Genomic DNA, 19,751 nt, shown 5'->3' on the forward strand with positions numbered 1-19,751 from the left:
GATTTGGCGACAAAACAAACTTTTGGACACTTATTGATTGATTTGATCCTAAAACGTCTGAGGCTTTACGTTACAGCTCAAACGTTGTTCCACCAGGACCTTCTGTATTTTATCTTCTTTCGGCTAAGGCAGTTATTACAATTTTAGCTGATGAGAGAGAAAGAAGTACGCTGCGGCGAATGCTAGAACTATCAGACACAAAAACAAGGGATTACATCAAGACATCTCCAAATAGTTTATATTGTTTCTTTGTGAATGTATCTTAAATATTGTAAACGGAAACGTTCCCACTAACAAAAATTTTCATAAAAATAGCAAAAAGAAGTTCAATTTTATACTGTCTAAAGAAACCAGCCTTAAAGAAAAAAGACAAATTCATTCTGAAATCCATTGGTCTTTCGTGTTATCTTTATTTAAAGTAGAAAATGCACACTGATGAATTTATACTAATTCCCAATCGAATGTTTATCTGCAAACAACCGGCGAAAACTGAGATACTTGATAACCCAATATATCAACAACCAGCTGCTCAGTTATCTCGTTTTCAAGGAAACCAATCGACTGACACAGAAAAATCAGCACACGAAGTGGGAACTGTTGAGCCTATGATAGAAGCTAACGAAATCACAGAGGCACATAAGGAACAAGAAGAAACATCAGAAACACCCAGCAAGGACAATGAGATTGAAACAATTTTGAAAAAACAAAAAAATTAAGACCCTGAGAAAATAATTTCCGAACTCGGATCAATGAAAAGAAGTAACATTGAGCGATCGGAAATTTTACTCGATCTCAATATGAAATCTGGCTTAATATACTTAAAAGGAAAACAAAGTAATTTATATCAACAAAAAGCCACCAGACGTGAAAGTGTCTACGTTTTTGTATAATTTGCAGCAACTCACAAAAAATAAACATTAAAAAACACTCAACAATTTTTAATGCTCTCGATGTATCCCTTCATTCAGTGGCAAAAACTTATGCCAAGCAAATTCTAGAGTCTTCGTCCGAAAGTGAACAAGAATTTTAAGCCGAGAACAAGCCTGCAGCAGCAGTGGCGCAAGATCTGTCCCAAAAAAGATAGTAAAGAAACTAGCGTCCAAAACGTCAGACAAAGAGGAGACCAGTCAAAAGAAATGGTCTTTCTTTTGATGAATAAAAAAAATTTAGATCAACTTTAATTGAAAGAACCAGCTTCATATGGGAGCGTAATACGCTTACAGGCTCAGAGCAAACAAACGTTAGGCAAAGTACAGTCTTATTTGGAGACAAAGCCTTCCCTTACAAAGTATCGTTTGATTCGATTAAATTTTTCCAGGCTCAAAGTTTTTGTGAAAGATAATAATGAAATTTGGTCACTGGATTTGGCTCACGTTGACAAAACGTCAAAGTATAATCGCAATGTTGTGTATCTGTTGGTTGCTGTAGACTGTTTGTTAAGATATTTACTAGCGGAACCAATGAAAACAAAATATTGAGTAGAAGCAGCTGAAGACTTCAAAATTTTATCAAAAAGTTAAATAACCAGAAAAGGTGTGGGTTGACGATGGTAAAGAATTTCTTGGAGCGTTCAAACAACTCTGTAACAAACGCGGTAATCATTTGTATAGCACATTTACTGAAAACAGTCTGCTTTTGCTGAGAGGAACGCCAGATCGCTTTACAACAGAATTAAAAACCCAGAACATGAAATAGAGAACGACATGCTTCAAATGTTTTGGACTATGGAGGGAAAAAATTTAGTGAGCTGAAAAAAGACACTGACAGCAGATGACAGGAAAGCTCTTGAAGCACTAAAAAGGACGACATGCCACAACCTTTTTCGTTATGAGATCGGACTACCTTGGAAAGATGACACTAAGATACCAAACAACTACTTTCTTGCCAAAGCACAATTACAGTCACTTGAAAACCGACTTCAACAGAAACCAGACCTATTTTGTCGTTACAACCAAACAATTGAAGCTGACATTGAGAAAAGATTTGTTGAAGAGATACAACGTCAACCCAACTTCATGAATTCACAACTTTGGTATCTTCCACACCACCCCGTTGAACACAAAATGAATACAAAAAATTTGGACGAGTCACAAACGCAGCTTCAGTATACAAAGGATATTCATTTAACAAAGCTCTTTTGACTGGACCAGATCTACTATGCAGCCCTGTTGGACTTCTTCTGAGATTTCGGCAGTAAATGATTGCAGTAACCGGTGACATCCAAGCGATGTTCATGCAAGTTGCCATAAGATCAGAAGATCAAGACGCACTCAGATTTTTGTGGAACAAAGATGGAGAAGAAAAAATTTTCAAGTACAAGAGACTAATTTTTGGTGCAACTTGTTCCCCTTCATGTTCAATATACTTAATTCACAGATGTGCCGAAGATAACAAATTAAGTAATCCTGAAGCCTACTCAGCCATAAAAACAATTTCTACATGGATGATTACCTTCAAATTTTAAAGACAACCGAAAACGCAGCAATCACAACAATTGAAGTAAAAGATACGTTACAAAAAGGTGGCTTTAAGCTTACAAAATTTTTTAGTAACGACCCAAACACCGTCATGAATTTAACTGGAGAAAATGCAGACACAGCGACAGAGCAACGTGTTTTAGGACAAATGTAGAATGCCAAGGAAGATATTTTCATCTTCAAAAGACCAGACTTAAAATTGGATGTGAAAAGCATGCAACAACGTCAATTGCTGTCACTCGCCGGATCATTTTTGGGTCCCCTTGGAATTATCACACCGTTTCCCATTAGAGTACGATGCATTCTTCAATCAATAGTGAAACAAGGTAACAACTGGAATAATCAGATTCCAAGAGAGTTCCAACACGACTTACAGCAATGGGTCGACGAATATGAGCAGGTGCCAGAAATTTTTATTAGCAGATGTCTGATCCCCAACCCAGATGCTAAGCATGAACTTCACATATTTTGCAACGCATCAAGTACAGCAATAGCAACGACAATATACATCAGATCAAGCAGCGCTGAAGAAATAACAACTCAACATGTTGTTAGCAAAGCAGGAGTTGCACCCATTTAAACAACAACCATCCCGAAGTTAGAACTAGAAGCAGCAGCTATGGCAGCAGAGCTTGCTTCCTTTGTTCGAAGCAAAATGACAGCACACTTTAATGAAATTCAATTCTGGACTGACGGTATGGTCACATTAGGTTGGATTAAATCAACAAAACACCAAAAAGTTTTTGTAGCAAATAGAATTGCAAAAAATTTTAGCAAACTATAAGTCAGAAAAATGGAAATTTGTACCAGGTAAAATCAACCCTGCAGATCACGGAACAAGCGGACTTTCTTTAACAGACTTGAAAGAAAAATGGCTGTCAGCGCCAAAAATTCTCCTAGAAAATCCCGTTCCAAATTTCCAAAGAGACGAGCAATTTACAGCGACAAACGTTTTACGTACAAAAACAGCAGATACAGTTATTGACATTAACGATTTCTCTAGTTGGAATAAACTTATGCGACAAACCGAAACAGTAATGAAAGCAATCAATATCTTCCGAAAACGACAGTTATGAAGACGCACGACACCATCTATTGAGACAATCACAGCATAAAACATTTTCTGAAAGCATAAAAAACCATGAACGGAAAAATGAACTAGACAAAAAGGACAAGTTATTACAGTTCACTCCCTATATGGACAAAGATGGTTTAATACGAGCAAGAGGCAGATTAAAGCACGCTAAAATACCCTACAGCCAGAAATTTCAAGTTTTTCTTGACAGTAAGAATATTATTACCAAATTAATAATTGAGCAAGCCCACAACGACTGTAGACATATTGGAACAGAGTTTGTTCGAGCACACCTGCAGCAAGATTTCATTATCATAGGACTAAGATTTTTGAAACAACTAACCAAAACATGCTTCATTTGCCGACGATGGAGAGCACAAAATGTTACGCGCCTAATAGCCGACCTCCCCAGTTTCCGATTCGTAGAATCAGGAAAACAATATCCTTTTCTAAGTGTTGGGTTACACTTTTTTGGACCCTTTTTCATCGAGAACACAAATCGCAAATTAGAAAAACAATATATATTTCTTTTGTCTTGTCACTAGAGCTGTGAATCCGGAGGTTTGTCAAACATTGGACACAGAGAGTTGCCTACTAGCCATAAGAAGATTTGTATCGCAACGAGGATATCCCGAACTGATCATTTTTTACAATGGATCAAACTTCACATCCGCAAAATGATGTTGGATCTGAGCAAAATCAGTATTGACAACGACTACATCAAGTCCCAGTTACAGCAGCAAAATAATACATGGAAACTGAATCCACCTCTAGCCCTTCACTTCGGCGGGATATGGGAACGGCTAATTCAGTCTGCCAAACGCACTTTGCTCATAATTTTAGGCAGCCAACAATTGAAAGCCAAAGTTTTTCAGACAATTGTAGCCGAGACTGAAAGACTTCTGAACTCCAGACCAATTACAAATGTCTCCTCAGACACAAACGATGAAGAAGCACTAACTTCTAATCATTTCTTATTAAGACGCCCTTACAGCCCTTTAGCACCGTTGACATCAACCAGCCGAACATTTAGTAAAAAGGAGTTCTGTTACACACAAACATTACATGACCATTTTTGAAAATGCTTGCAAAAGGAGTGCACATCAGATATTATCAGCCGCCCAAAGCGGAGAACAGAATCAGACGAAGTGAAACAAGGCAATTTAGTCTGGTTAGTGCATGAGTTCACTCCGAGAAGTATTTGGCCAATGGGAAATGCCAGAGTGGAATGGATGGACGAGCACGATCCTTCGAAATCAACTGGAGTGCTGAACAGACCGGCATTCAATTTATCTAAAGTTTAACGTAATACTTGAAACCATTAATGTTTAAATTTCAAACGACATATTGGTTTTTATGTTTCGATAATCATCGTATCCAAAGTCAGCGCATCAAATATTCAACTCTACACAAGCTCAAACAATCAATGATACATGAAAAAGTCAACAACGCTGTGAAACTGCAAAACGAAAACAGAATTTTAACTTCCTTAAGTCCTTAACTTCCCTAAGACTACGCGGAATCTAGCTCAAAGTTTTTCTTTGCCCTCACCGACAACAGTCATCATCAATTTTTCGTTATTTTTGCCCTTATTTGCCAGTTTGAGAAAAGCTAACGTCTCCGAAAGCCAACCCGTATAATTTTGTCAACAGCCTTCAGATCAGATCGACAGAGTATACACCTTCACATCAACAGAGTTTACAGTTTTTAACTACTTTCACACATCCTTATCATTCAACAACACAATATTCCAATTACCACGCATCAAATGAAAACGTCAATGCAAACGTAAGATCAGCAACGTTCACCAACATATAGCCGCTGTATATGCCGCCCCGGAAAAGTATACAGCAAGTTTACACATACACACATACACACTCAGGACACCAAAAATGCCCTCAATTGTGACAACAGATCATCTTTACAGCTTCGACGTTACAAAACAATGTTGAAATTACATATCAGCAAAAGAATCATGTAAACTTGATCGTCGAAATCTTAAATGTATAATACAACAAGAGTAATCAATTTCACCCTCATGTACGCGGCCCGGAGTGTTCAAGCACAAGTTTGATTTCCTTAATTTGTTTTGATTGATTGATGACTTCTGATTTGTTTTTATTTGAAAAATTTGCGGGTTTTATGTTCTACCCACGTGTGCAACCTAGTAATTCATTGTAATCTGGAAATATCTTGTGAATAAGTAGTAAAAATTAGGAGACGCCAGTTCGTGGTCTGCATGCTACTCGTTGTCCAAGATGTCAATTAAATAAACAAAAAAGAAAGCCAAAAAGAAAGCGGAGTTTTTCTACTACTGGCTACCCAATGAATCGTTGATCAGACAGCACATCAGCTCCGTCAATGCTTCAAATGAATTTGACTCCAAATTTGACAGTTTACAGTTGCATAACGTCTGAAAACCATTTAACTGTCACTTTTGTTAGGGGAAAAATAGATTCGCGTGGGCAAACTGTACTGAGGAAAAAACAATTCAATTGCTCTGGCGGCGAAAAAGATTTGTTTAAAAGATATCTTTTGCTAGAATTAGTTCAATCAAATTAGCTTAGAGTACATTCAAATTTATTATGTCTATAGAGGCAAAATTTCAAAAACTTAAACTAACCCCTTAACCTATACCCAAGCGGCCAGTGCCAATTCAGATCTCTCTGAACAATAACACTCTTCCAGAAAAAAATACGGCAGGTAGTGAACGAGGGAAACGTGGACTCAATCACCTACAATGACAATGCGGTGGGAATGAGAGCAAGCTATACAGTTGTCTACAAAAGAGAAGACATAGACTCTGAATTTATTATATATGACTTTTTTGTTGATTAAAAGTTTTGTGCAATTGATTTTGAATAGTCAATTTTTTTAAACGATTGTATGCTTACTGAATTTATTTTTTCTTAAAGCGATTTCTCAAATTGATCAACATGTGGATCAATTGGATGCTGGTGGGGGTATAACTGATTTGGTTTTTGAAAAAAATCACGAGAGAAGATCTTTGAAGTTTTGTAACTCACAAGTACCCATATCAGAAGTTGTGTTCCTTACCAAATTTTTTATCATATTGTTCCTTATTGCTATAACAATCATTAAATTTCTGGTTTTTTTAAAGCTGATTGTGAAAAATCAACGTTTTGTTTTTCGCTTCTTTCTTGTAGAGTAGGATACGTTCTACCCAACCCGAAGTTATGAATTAAATTAATTCGACAAATGATCGTGTATTTATGGCTGTCTGTGGTCCGTCATGTTGTGGGAAAACGGAACTTATTTTCAATATGTTTCTGAATAACACCTTTCACCTAACTTTCAAGCAATTTTTTTACTTTAAGTATTACCAGCCTAAATGTCAGTCTCTTGAGAGAGAATTGAACATTCAATTTACAAAGTTTTCAGGTTATGATCTAATATCAGATCTTGAAAAACTGTCTGTTGGTATTTGGCAATTCTTGTGAAAAAAATTTCAATGATAAAGAAATCTCTAAAATTAGCAACGGCAGGACGTCATAAAAATTTCAGTGTTATATACGTTAGGCACTACCTTTTTCAACAAAGTAAATGGTCTATAACTATTGATCTAAATACAACCCAAACCATTTTATTTAAATCAACCAGTGATGTTCAACAGATTAGTTTAATTGGTAGACAGCTAAATAATACTCAGTTTTTGAAAGATAGTAATGATTTGGCGACAAAACAAACTTTTGGACACTTATTGATTGATTTGATCCTAAAACGTCTGAGGCTTTACGTTACAGCTCAAACGTTGTTCCACCAGGACCTTCTGTATTTTATCTTCTTTCGGCTAAGGCAGTTATTACAATTTTAGCTGATGAGAGAGAAAGAAGTACGCTGCGGCGAATGCTAGAACTATCAGACACAAAAACAAGGGATTACATCAAGACATCTCCAAATAGTTTATATTGTTTCTTTGTGAATGTATCTTAAATATTGTAAACGGAAACGTTCCCACTAACAAAAATTTTCATAAAAATAGCAAAAAGAAGTTCAATTTTATACTGTCTAAAGAAACCAGCCTTAAAGAAAAAAGACAAATTCATTCTGAAATCCATTGGTCTTTCGTGTTATCTTTATTTAAAGTAGAAAATGCACACTGATGAATTTATACTAATTCCCAATCGAATGTTTATCTGCAAACAACCGGCGAAAACTGAGATACTTGATAACCCAATATATCAACAACCAGCTGCTCAGTTATCTCGTTTTCAAGGAAACCAATCGACTGACACAGAAAAATCAGCACACGAAGTGGGAACTGTTGAGCCTATGATAGAAGCTAACGAAATCACAGAGGCACATAAGGAACAAGAAGAAACATCAGAAACACCCAGCAAGGACAATGAGATTGAAACAATTTTGAAAAAACAAAAAAATTAAGACCCTGAGAAAATAATTTCCGAACTCGGATCAATGAAAAGAAGTAACATTGAGCGATCGGAAATTTTACTCGATCTCAATATGAAATCTGGCTTAATATACTTAAAAGGAAAACAAAGTAATTTATATCAACAAAAAGCCACCAGACGTGAAAGTGTCTACGTTTTTGTATAATTTGCAGCAACTCACAAAAAATAAACATTAAAAAACACTCAACAATTTTTAATGCTCTCGATGTATCCCTTCATTCAGTGGCAAAAACTTATGCCAAGCAAATTCTAGAGTCTTCGTCCGAAAGTGAACAAGAATTTTAAGCCGAGAACAAGCCTGCAGCAGCAGTGGCGCAAGATCTGTCCCAAAAAAGATAGTAAAGAAACTAGCGTCCAAAACGTCAGACAAAGAGGAGACCAGTCAAAAGAAATGGTCTTTCTTTTGATGAATAAAAAAAATTTAGATCAACTTTAATTGAAAGAACCAGCTTCATATGGGAGCGTAATACGCTTACAGGCTCAGAGCAAACAAACGTTAGGCAAAGTACAGTCTTATTTGGAGACAAAGCCTTCCCTTACAAAGTATCGTTTGATTCGATTAAATTTTTCCAGGCTCAAAGTTTTTGTGAAAGATAATAATGAAATTTGGTCACTGGATTTGGCTCACGTTGACAAAACGTCAAAGTATAATCGCAATGTTGTGTATCTGTTGGTTGCTGTAGACTGTTTGTTAAGATATTTACTAGCGGAACCAATGAAAACAAAATATTGAGTAGAAGCAGCTGAAGACTTCAAAATTTTATCAAAAAGTTAAATAACCAGAAAAGGTGTGGGTTGACGATGGTAAAGAATTTCTTGGAGCGTTCAAACAACTCTGTAACAAACGCGGTAATCATTTGTATAGCACATTTACTGAAAACAGTCTGCTTTTGCTGAGAGGAACGCCAGATCGCTTAGAAAAATAATTCATCGCTACTTTGAAGAGAAATGGACATTCTCCTACATTGACCAACTAGACAATTTTGTAGACACAATTGACTAACGCGTGAACCGAGTAACCAAACTTGCACCTAACAAAGTTACAAAAAAGATGGGCCAAGACTATTTTCCTTAGCCGTACAAACAAGCGAACACGGAGCCAAATTTTACATTGGTGATTTTGTGAGAATCGTTAAAAAGATAAGGCTTTCCGGAAAAGTTACAAGCAGTCATTAACCGACAAAATTTTTGAAAACACGGGAATACCTACAATAAACAAACCAGCATACTTAGTCGACACCGACAACGAACCAATTCAAGAAAAATTTTGTCAACCAGAATTACAACTTGTCAGGCTCCCTCTCGTTGAAAAAGTCCAATAACCGGTTTGAAGACGAGTTTACAGTTCACGTTGTTTCATCCGCTTCAATAGAAATCTTTGATTCAAACACACTTGCGTCCTTTCGGAACCTTTTTAATGGTGAAATTCAAATTTCAGGTGATTGGAGAGTGGCGCTAAGTGAAATTATATTCCCAACAAATTTTGTAAACAGAAATCTGACTGTGTACAACTTAAAAGACTATGAAGTTTCCTAAAATATGTCTTCTGGAGCCAATATTATTTCTAGACCTTATAGCGGGCAAAAACTAGTTTTATGTGAAGGGAAAAGTCATTTTAACACCACAATTCAAAAACTTTAGTCGTTAAAATGAATTCATGCTATGCAAATAAAGCAACGTCTTTGCCTCATTTTTCTGGACATTAGCGGCAGAGAGAAGGTGGTTTTTGCAGCTTTAGCTGCCGGAATTGAACGTGTTGCTCTACCGCTTGCGCCTCATTTGATTCTACCAACCGCTAAACGCATCAGAAAAGAGCTCCTAAAACAGAGTGTTCCAGAAAATTTAGATGTAGTCGGCAATAAAAAGTCACCAAAACAAGCTGTGAGAAACACAATATCTAAAACTGTTAAAAAGAAGATAGGAGGATCCCGTTAACGTTCTTCACCTCGGAGAAAAGACGCAAAAAGCCGATAAAGACAAAAACATCAGCAGCAGTTACAAAACGTAGCAGTTACAAACAGAAGAAATGCTAATTTTTTGCAAAAGTGAAAGATGATCGCTATTTTACTACCAACAGAAACAACTTACAGTTAGATAGATTTGTTTGAAAAACAAGCTTCCTTAGTAATTTGTCATAGAAGTTTTTTTGTCAAAACTGGGTCCCGTGTACAGTCCTGACGGATCAATGGTGGAATTTGAAGTCATGGGTGGCCGGAACAACTTTATTGATCTACAGAAAAATTTTCTCGAAGTCAAGTGTAAAATTGCGCAACCTTCTGGAGCTGAACTCAAGTACGATGCAGGAGCTGCTGCGGACATAACAAAAACAGACGCTCCATACTTTTGTAAAAATGTATTATATTCACTCTTCTCTGACTGTACAGTGTCTGCAAATGGATTGAAAATTTCAAATGCTAACGGGAATCACGCCCACAAAAGTTTTGTTGAAACAGAGTTTTCACATAACAAAGATGCAAAAATCAGGTGGCTGGTAGGTCAGTACGAGGAGAATAATCCCGATTCCCTACCATTCGCAGAAGTGATTAGAAGTAAAGCATTGGTGAGGGGATCGGGTGAATGCACTGTTTATGGGAAAGTGGCCCTGGATTTTTTACATGACACAAAAACCTACTCAGTGGTGTTACACTTCAAATTGCGTTCAGACGAGCAATCGACGACTTGGTTTTAATGTCCGAAGATGCAGCTAAACACTACAAAGTCAAAAATATTAAAGCTAACCTGTATTTGCTTAAGATGACATTAAACGACGATGTAGTATCGGCTATTGAGAAAATTCTATTCAATAGTCCAGCCTCTTAACCTTATTTTGAAACACTATCAAAGACCTTTTAGCCTCAGCTTGTCTTCACAGCTGGAAGAAAGATGATATTTTTCCATGGATCATATTTGGACGCTAGCAATTTGTTCAAATACAAACGAAGCTTTTCTAGGCGATACCAGAAGAAATCTTTTCCACTCTCGAAAACTCGACCTGGAGCAGATATATATTTATCGAAACGGTTTACCCGTTGCCGATTACCCAACAACAACAACCGATGACAAGCGACTGTATTTTAATACTATATCTGATTTAGCTAATATTGACAACGGTCATGGAATAAGTTTAACCGATTACCCTAACCAATTCATTATGGTATTTGATCTTACGAGCACACAACAAGCCTCCCACGATTTTATTTACCCTGAGTTGACAAACTGTTCGATTTTAATTGAGCTGAAGTTTGCTACAGCGCTATCAAACAACATTGAGATTTTCATAATTGGAGAAAAAACTAGCACAATTTTTGTTGACAGTACCCAAAAAGTTTCCAAAAACCATATTTTAATCCCATAATACACGAGGATGAAATTATTGATTTATTTCAGAATTCCGAAAAATCTCAAGCATAAGCTTATTGGGGTCTCTGCAGCAAAAATTTTTCCGAAAAAATTGAAAGAAAAGAGCTTTTTAATAATTAATTCAGCAACTACTTAAAAGGCTGGTACTCGCTGATTACGTTTTTGTCAGAAAGACAACCAATTATTGTTTTTGGAGACATTAGGACAGTCTATTTCATCATACAAAGATGTGTATCAAAGAATTCTATGGTGAGAAGGAAGTGTTCGAGTACAGCAATTGTTAAAGAATCACCCATTTCAAAGCAAAAACTCCAAACAATGCGGAATCTTTTGTATTAAAATTGCCCATGTTTCATTTAATTCACAGCCAACTGTAAAAATAAATGATGTTGATTTGATTCGATTTGCTCTTCATATTCATATGATAATTTAACACTACTAACTTTGCAAAAATTTGATTTTTTTCTTCATAAACTAAGCGAACAAATAACAAGTCAACATCAATAGTCCTATTTCCATATCCACTCACAAAAATATCAATGATCTGACAAAAACCACCAGAATGGTGGCCAGTTACAATTTTTTCAAATCTGCTTATGGTTTCACTGCTGAAGTTGTCTGTTTGTATTAGCTTTGAGGGCCAAATCGTATTATGCACTGACTTCTGTGCCGTTGGTGGCACTGTCAACAGATTCGAATTTCCGTTGTTAGATTTCCAATTGGTGGTTTGGACTGAAGTTGTGTGGTTAGAGCAGAACCAACAGTTTTAGTAGTAGTGATTGTGGGTAGACTTTTCCAGATAAACGAAGAGTAAATTTTCTCACCATTTTAAATATTGAAGTCAACTGCATGTTTTAGTTTTGTGAACCTGTTTCTTTTGTCTCTAAGTCTGGTGCCAGTGAAAATAAATGTCAAAATGTTGTGAAAAAATAAGGTACAGAAGAAACTTTGTATCGTTTAATTGTGTTAAGAGCATCATGAGTTGAGTCTATTAAAACGTGAAAGTGGTGTTGGTTAATTGTCGATAACTGACAAAAATGTGAATTATAATGAGAGCACACTACAAAACTGTTCAAGCTGGTCAAACATAATTTCTCATCTGCAACAAATAATTTAAATTGCTTCTGAATTTGTTTGAAGTATCCTGGAGAACGCTCAAACATTGCTTGGACCATTTTTTTCAGTTCAAAATAATTTTAGACTTTTTGCAGTCAAAGGAGAGGCGGTTTTCTGTTACTTTGATTCGGTGTAATTGGCTGGAATCGGTTCTCTAATTTTTGACGCTTTTGTAATAAGATTGTCGAATTTGTCCTTAGTCAAGGATTTTCGTTGCTCAAATTCATATTCATTGTCAACTTTTTTTGAAAAGTTTTAGAAACTCATAATTTCCGGTGTTCTCATACGTTTTTAAGGTAGCCCTGATCAGACGTTTTTCCGTCTTTGGTATATCCAAAAAGCAACCACTAAATTCAGCATCTTTTGTGGCGGTAAATGGCATAACAAACTCTTCAACAACTGACTAAATCTAGACATGAAATAAAAAGACCACGTTGAAAAAACACTCAAAATCAATTGGCACAGCAGGCTTGGATTATGATCTTGTCCTCATTGGTTTTAATTGAAAGCAGATTTACAGGTTAAAAATACAGACACAAGGTTGCCGGAGGCGTACTTGAATCTGATGATTCCCTAAAGTTGAAATTATGCAAAGCTGTGGCTAATGAAAAACATATGCAATGTTTCACATGTTTCCAAACAGTAGGCACAATAACGTTACTACATAGAAATGGAGGTCAGAGATCAAATCTTACTGTTAAGAAACCTTTAAAACCTATATCTGTAATACTATATAGGAGCAATTTCAAAATTTAGCGTTTAAAAAATATGCCATTACTACTGTGACCATAAATACTTTAAAAAACCAACAAAAATTTAAACATTGGAATGCATTTAGTGTGCGCGGATAGATGCACTGATAAGAATTCCCATAATTTGTTTGTTCACATTTTACTTTGTTCAAGTGGTTCGAAAACTGTGACGAATAAAAAGAACAGTTAACCACAACACTTATTTTGGTATAGTTTATTTTCAGTCTAATCCCCTGCGAAGTTAGATTTTATCGTTTGGCTTCGTGCACATAATTTGATGATTTTCTATTTTTCTTAAAACTCTTGTTCAAAATGTGTTTTTACCTATTCTCCATTTCTCAAGAGTCGTGGCAGTCAACTCTAGTTTATCAGACAATGTTTGAAAACTATGTTGCTTTTCTCGAACAGTGTAAAGAAATCTCTCACGATAACTGGGTTACCTCACACCAATTCATTATTCCAAAACCAGTAATCGTCTTCGTAGCCACTCTATCAGGAAAAAATAACCGGTCCAAGTGTTATAATTTCTGGTGGACTAGCGCCTCCTCGAAAATTGCACTCCTGTGAGCCACAGGACATTGGAAAAATACTAGACGAAACAAAGCAAATACTCTGCAAGAATGATTTTGATTGAGTGCCCCCATTTGAAACTTGGAGTTGAGGATGCTCGGGACAATTTGGCAAGCCTTTGGGGTATCCATTATCGCCCACGTCTCCAACGAGCTCTTCGAGACACAGTGTACCAGCAACTCCGCTGAGTGATCCAAGCGCTACAACTACGCCGCACACGATGTGTCTATCTTTTTTCAAAACAATTTATAGTGAGCACGTTCGTTGGATTTTGGGATTTGACGAAAACAGACAAGAAACTCCCAACGCTTCAAGGCTTTCAGAAGCAAATTTTGAATCACAAAAACACCAAAGCCACAAACTGATACGGGGGATTTGACAGTCACGCCAAACTACATGGAGACACTAAAAGTTTGCAGCGCATCGACAAAAAAAGGAAATCTGACACTGCTCTATGTGAATTATTTGAAAAATAATAGCACAGCCATCTCTTCGATGCTTTTGTAAAGAGTAAAGATATTGGTTATAATTTTGTTTAATTGTGCTTTATGTGTGCGTGTGAAAGCTTAAATTTTTGTTTGCTTTTCAAATTAATTTTGAAAACCTATTTGCCCTTCATAAACGCATCGTGTTCAAACATGTTCTACGTTTTTCAAAAACTCCATGCAAACAGAGATCTGGCTAGAAAAGTACCCAACAATTTCATGTACCCAGAAACATTGTCTCCATGTATAGACAAATACATTAACAAGATAGAATTTAGCACTCTACAAACTGAGTTTACTGTTGAATATAACGTTCTACAGAACGAATTTGATGTTGAATAAAACAGTGAATTCTGGTTTGTTTTCTCTAGCTAACTCTAATTCAAATCCAAGAGATAATGACAAGTTCAAAGAAATTCATCTGAAACAAATTTTTTCATCGAAAACTCTTTTCGAGCGGTACTATGTAGAAAAACTTTAGAACAAGAAAAAAAATCTAATTTTTTTTACAAAATTACAAAGTTTTATGAGAAATAGGTTCACATTACTATTTTACGTTCAGCAGAAAATTTTGTCTTGTCCCTCTGTTTATTCAGTGAAATCAATGAACGCAGAAAATAACGAACACTAGAGTAAAAGAAGCTAAATAATTCGAAAAACAAAAATCTTGAAATTGTAAATAGAAATCTTCAACAGATGACATGTAACTCAAGGGAACCCTTAAGGAAGCAATCCATTGCAGCATTTTGTTAAAAAGATTCGTTCGTTCGCACGAAAAAAGTCGAATTGTGTATTAAAAAACTAAAAACTTCAAAAATGGGGTTTCTTAACGTTTTTTCAATATTTGTCTCCTAAAGTTTTACCCCGAAAAACTACAGTTCAAAAGATACTTGGGTTGGAAAGAAATATTATTTTGGTATCAAAATTGAACAAACTACCAAAATTGTTCATCACACCTGTCACTTCTGGAGTAGCCCTAACAGAGATAATTAGTCATTAATTAAACGCTTATTAGTGACTAATTAGCAATAATCTAATTAGTGGAAAAAATTTTCTACATTTTTTTTGGCAGTTCTTAATGAGAATATTATGCTAGATATTTTTGCTCAGAAATATGTCAATGTCGGAAAACGGCTCCTGCATCAATTTTCAAAACATCCGGTAATTCATGTCCCATTAACATCTGGCATTAAATAGCACCTGGGGCACCACAAGGAAAGATGATGGCCAGTTTTTTACTTCAGTTTCTTAATCCCCGTGGGCATGGCAGAAAAGTTCTTCGTAACAGCTGTCAAAAAAGGCCTCCAAAAAAGACACATGTTACTGTAATTTAATAGTCATGTAATTAAGTAGTAATGACATGATTGACAGAAAATCAGCTTTTTTTCTGTTGATGCTGGATCAGATTTTTCAACGCATACCAATGTTTTCTAATATTTGATCATTTTTGCTCATGATGCCTCCCATCCGATTGTGACTCTGACACCTCGTTCCATTGACGACCTCTTGTGTAATTTTCTGTGAAAAAAATCAAGTTCGAATGTTTTTTTCGAGAAAAAACAATCGGAAGCCCTATGAATTGGTCTGTGCAGCCCACCTTAGATGTTTCTAGGAGTAATTTGTTTAAAAACTTGAAAACTTTTAAAACTTTTTGACATTTTTGTCTGAGATAAGCAAATATTTCAATTCAAATTGTATCGCCGAAACCGACCAATCAGAAAACGGCATTTCAAACTTCAAAATTGGCGCCTATGCAGGACTGTAGTCTCTAATACTGTAAACCCGAGAAGCCGTTTCTTGTTTATTCGTTTCTCTAGATCAACTTTTCGTATTCGAGTTTAACAGTTGTTTCCTACTGAAATTAGTCAATTCAAAATTGGATTTCCAGTGTCGTCATTGTGATCCATTCTGATTACAAAAAGAAATCGCTCCGGGCATGAGCATTACTTCGATCCTGATGAGATTGGTTTACCTGTATATCAATGCTCATTATCTGAGTTTACTTGGCGGAAGATTTTTTTTGCTCGATTAACACATGAAAACTGCACATCAACGATTCACCAATTGCTGTCAAAGCTGCCTGCTCGGAATTAACGATTGCCATCTTTACATAAAACATATGACTTCCGTCCATCACTTACCCGTCCTAGGTGAACAATTTCGGCCTCGAAACACTCAGTCGAAAAGTGCATTCCATGGAGTGCTGAGAACGTTTGAGTCAACAGAGGCCGAAAAGTCCAGTGATCTCAAAAACATCATGCGGATACAAAAACCAAAAATGGACGCACTAATAAGCGAGCAGTTGACCCATGGACCTCCAGAAGTTCAACTGTGTGCAAAATTTCGGCGTAGTGGTCAAAGTTCTGTATGATGACCCAGATATACAAGAAGCTGATCGTATCGGAATATACGCAAACTCTCTGATGACTCCTGTCTACGCAAACGGAGTGTCGGATGAAGCGTATTGGCAAATAGCGGAGAAGATTATGAGCGTATTGGCAACATTCAACTCTTGGGGAAGTGGTTGGACCTTCGAAAATGTTCTCATTGTCGACGTCAAATTTGCACGTTTCAGACCAATTCATGGTTCATCATACATTGCTTTGCCGTCAAAAATTGCCAACTGTAGTTGATTGCTCAACGTTAGGAACCATGAAGCCAGAGACTGCTTCAGTATTGCTTTGTGGCGGCTTATCACATGTGTCATCAAATAAGTATAGATAGAATCGATCGAAACTATCAAACCGACAAAACTTCACCAACTACATATAATCAACCAGGACTTCATTAACCTTTCGGCGATTTTACTATGCCCATGGGCTTTGCAGACATTCCTCAATTTGAAACATTCAACAACGTTCAGGTAAAAGTGTTCGGATATGATAACGGCCAGTTTTTCCCCTCTGAAAATTTCGTCATACAGTTCAGATTTTGTAATGGATTTACTTTTGTTGTAAGACTGTGACCATCATACCACTACGTCCTCGTTACAAACCATGTGAAGATTGTTTGCTACGTGCAAGGATTTGATTATAGAATCTCCTTAAATATGTCGAAGATGCTTGTGGATTTTTCGGGAAGTTCTGGAAAGTTACCACCTACATCACAGTAACTGTTGCAAAAATACACCTGTTGTCATCCACATGCCTTCATGTGAGAACAACTCATACAAGTTTACTATTTTGGATGCTACGTTGTTTTTCCCTCTTGATATCTATTTTGATTTCAATTTGTTCTTGCAATTTGTGTCTGTTAGCATGGGACCAAGTGATAAAGCGTTTACAAAAGTCAAAGAGATACATAAACCGTGTGGCTTTGCGCTAAAAGTAAAAGATCACCACTCATCAAATCCAATCTTTGATCGTGTAGAAAGTTCTCCTGCCTGCATGACTAATTTTGTCAAATTGCTTCACAAACTAGCCAGAGATATTTATCAGCAGAAAAAAGTAGCACCCTTTCTTTAAAGGCGAAAGACGAAACTTCCGCGACAAAAATCTAACGCTTCGCACTGTTGGATTGGTGCAAAACGGTTTTCAGAAGCGGACAATCCAGAGAACACAATTGACTTGGACCATGGCCACTATAGTGGTGAATTCTTTGGATTAGCGCATGAGATATGCAATCGCTCGAGACGAAATATCAATTTCACCCCTGTTATGGATCAAAATATTCAAAATTTTGACTCATACCACATTTGCTTGGCAATGAGAAACTGTGAATAAACCACAACCATCAGCGTCATACCATCCACCGACGAAAAATACAAGTCAATGACGTTTGGTGTGCTAATTGACACTTTTTTAAGGGAAAACAGTGAAAGTGTCCGAATGTCTCCGATTCATAGACTCTTTCAAGATGATGAACAGTTCTTTCGAAAAAGTGGTTGCAATTTTACCCGATGACCGCTTCGAAAAAATGAAGGCAATATTTTCTACTTTATCTGATGCTAAGCTTCGGCTATTTAAATTGAAAGGCTACTACCTTTACTCTTAAGTGACTGGTTGGTCCAAGTTCAGTAACCAAGTCTCCCACCACTGAACAAGTGGGGTAACACTGTGGACGGAGGGGCAGTAGAGGTAACGGACACTTATTTACAACACGCACACAGGATTTGGGACGCGGAAAATTGCAGGATTATCATGACTCATACTGTGATTTTTGGTCCAGCACGTTTTGTTCTTTTCATGAGCCTGATCGAAGGCCAACCAATTGGAGGTTGCATTAAGAACCCTGTGAACCGTCCCTTGAATCACATTTTTCCTATGCTGAAGCGGTGCACAGCTGCGACAATTCAGTATTATTCAAGTGTCAGTTGGTTTCTGATACCAATGACAGGTGATATTGCTTTTGCTGCTCACATTTATGTTAATGTCAAGAAAAACCAAATCCCCTTCCATGTTAACTTTTTCTCAGAGAAATTGCAGGTTGTTGGTTGTGTGTAAAGAATTTGCAAATTTGAAGTACTCGTCCTGGTCACCACGAACCGTGCAGATAATATTATCCACATACCTTTTAAATAAATTCATCTCCTCATACCGCCCCACTGTCTGTTGATTGCTGCAATAAGTACAAATCCAAACAACTTCCTGCATGTTGGCGTATACCTCATTCGCTATCGTTTGCCATTTTGCATGAAACCAGTTTTTGTATGATTCACATTCTACTCCTTTTCCTCGGAAAGTCACTCTTCGGTTACAGTCTTTGCACTTTTCGTTTTGGTAGGATCTGGAAATATTTTCACTGAGCTCTGGTTTGTGCAGGGATGCCTCAATTGATTTCATCCATACGTTAGCTAGTATTACAGCCAATGATGCACCCATAGGCAGAATATCTGATTGTACATACCAGATCCCATTACATTTAAAATGACCATTTGTCACTGCACGCTTTTAACAAATTTTTCATGGTGGACCTTGGGATATCTGAAGCTAGGTTGCTTGAAGAGAGTTCTCTTAGAGCAGTTTCTATAGCCTCTTCAATTGGAACGTTGGTGTGCAAGTTTTTACGTCAAGAGATACTATCTGCCCGTCATCTTCAACCGTGAGAGGCTCTTAGGCCTTTCGAGCATCTTGCCTGTTGGTTTCAATGTTTGCGCCCGTTAAGATCTGGAACAATTGGGTCAGAAATCTGCTTAAATTTTTGTAACTGCTACCAGGTATCGAAAGAACATGTTGGAGAGCTGTATCTTTTTTTATGTGACTTTGCCAAGCCAAAAAGCTTCGCTGGTTGTGAACCTGTTGACCTGAGTCCTTGATAAATTTTGTCACTAATCTTCCCTTGCTTCATCAATTGTTGTAGACTGTTATTGATCTGTTTTTCATTTTTGATCACAATTTCATCTTTCGCTGCATTGATTTTTTGAAACTGATCCGAGTTCAGGACATCATCAAGTTTTTCCCTGTACGTTGACTTCTTTATCACGCAGAAACCGGAGCCTTTGTCAAATGGTACCACCAGCAACTCATTGGCTTTTAGGTAATCAT

The sequence above is a fragment of the Convolutriloba macropyga genome, chromosome 11 (genome assembly GCF_964194025.1).
Source record: "Convolutriloba macropyga chromosome 11, txConMacr16.3, whole genome shotgun sequence".
Lineage (NCBI taxonomy): Eukaryota > Metazoa > Xenacoelomorpha > Acoela > Convolutidae > Convolutriloba > Convolutriloba macropyga.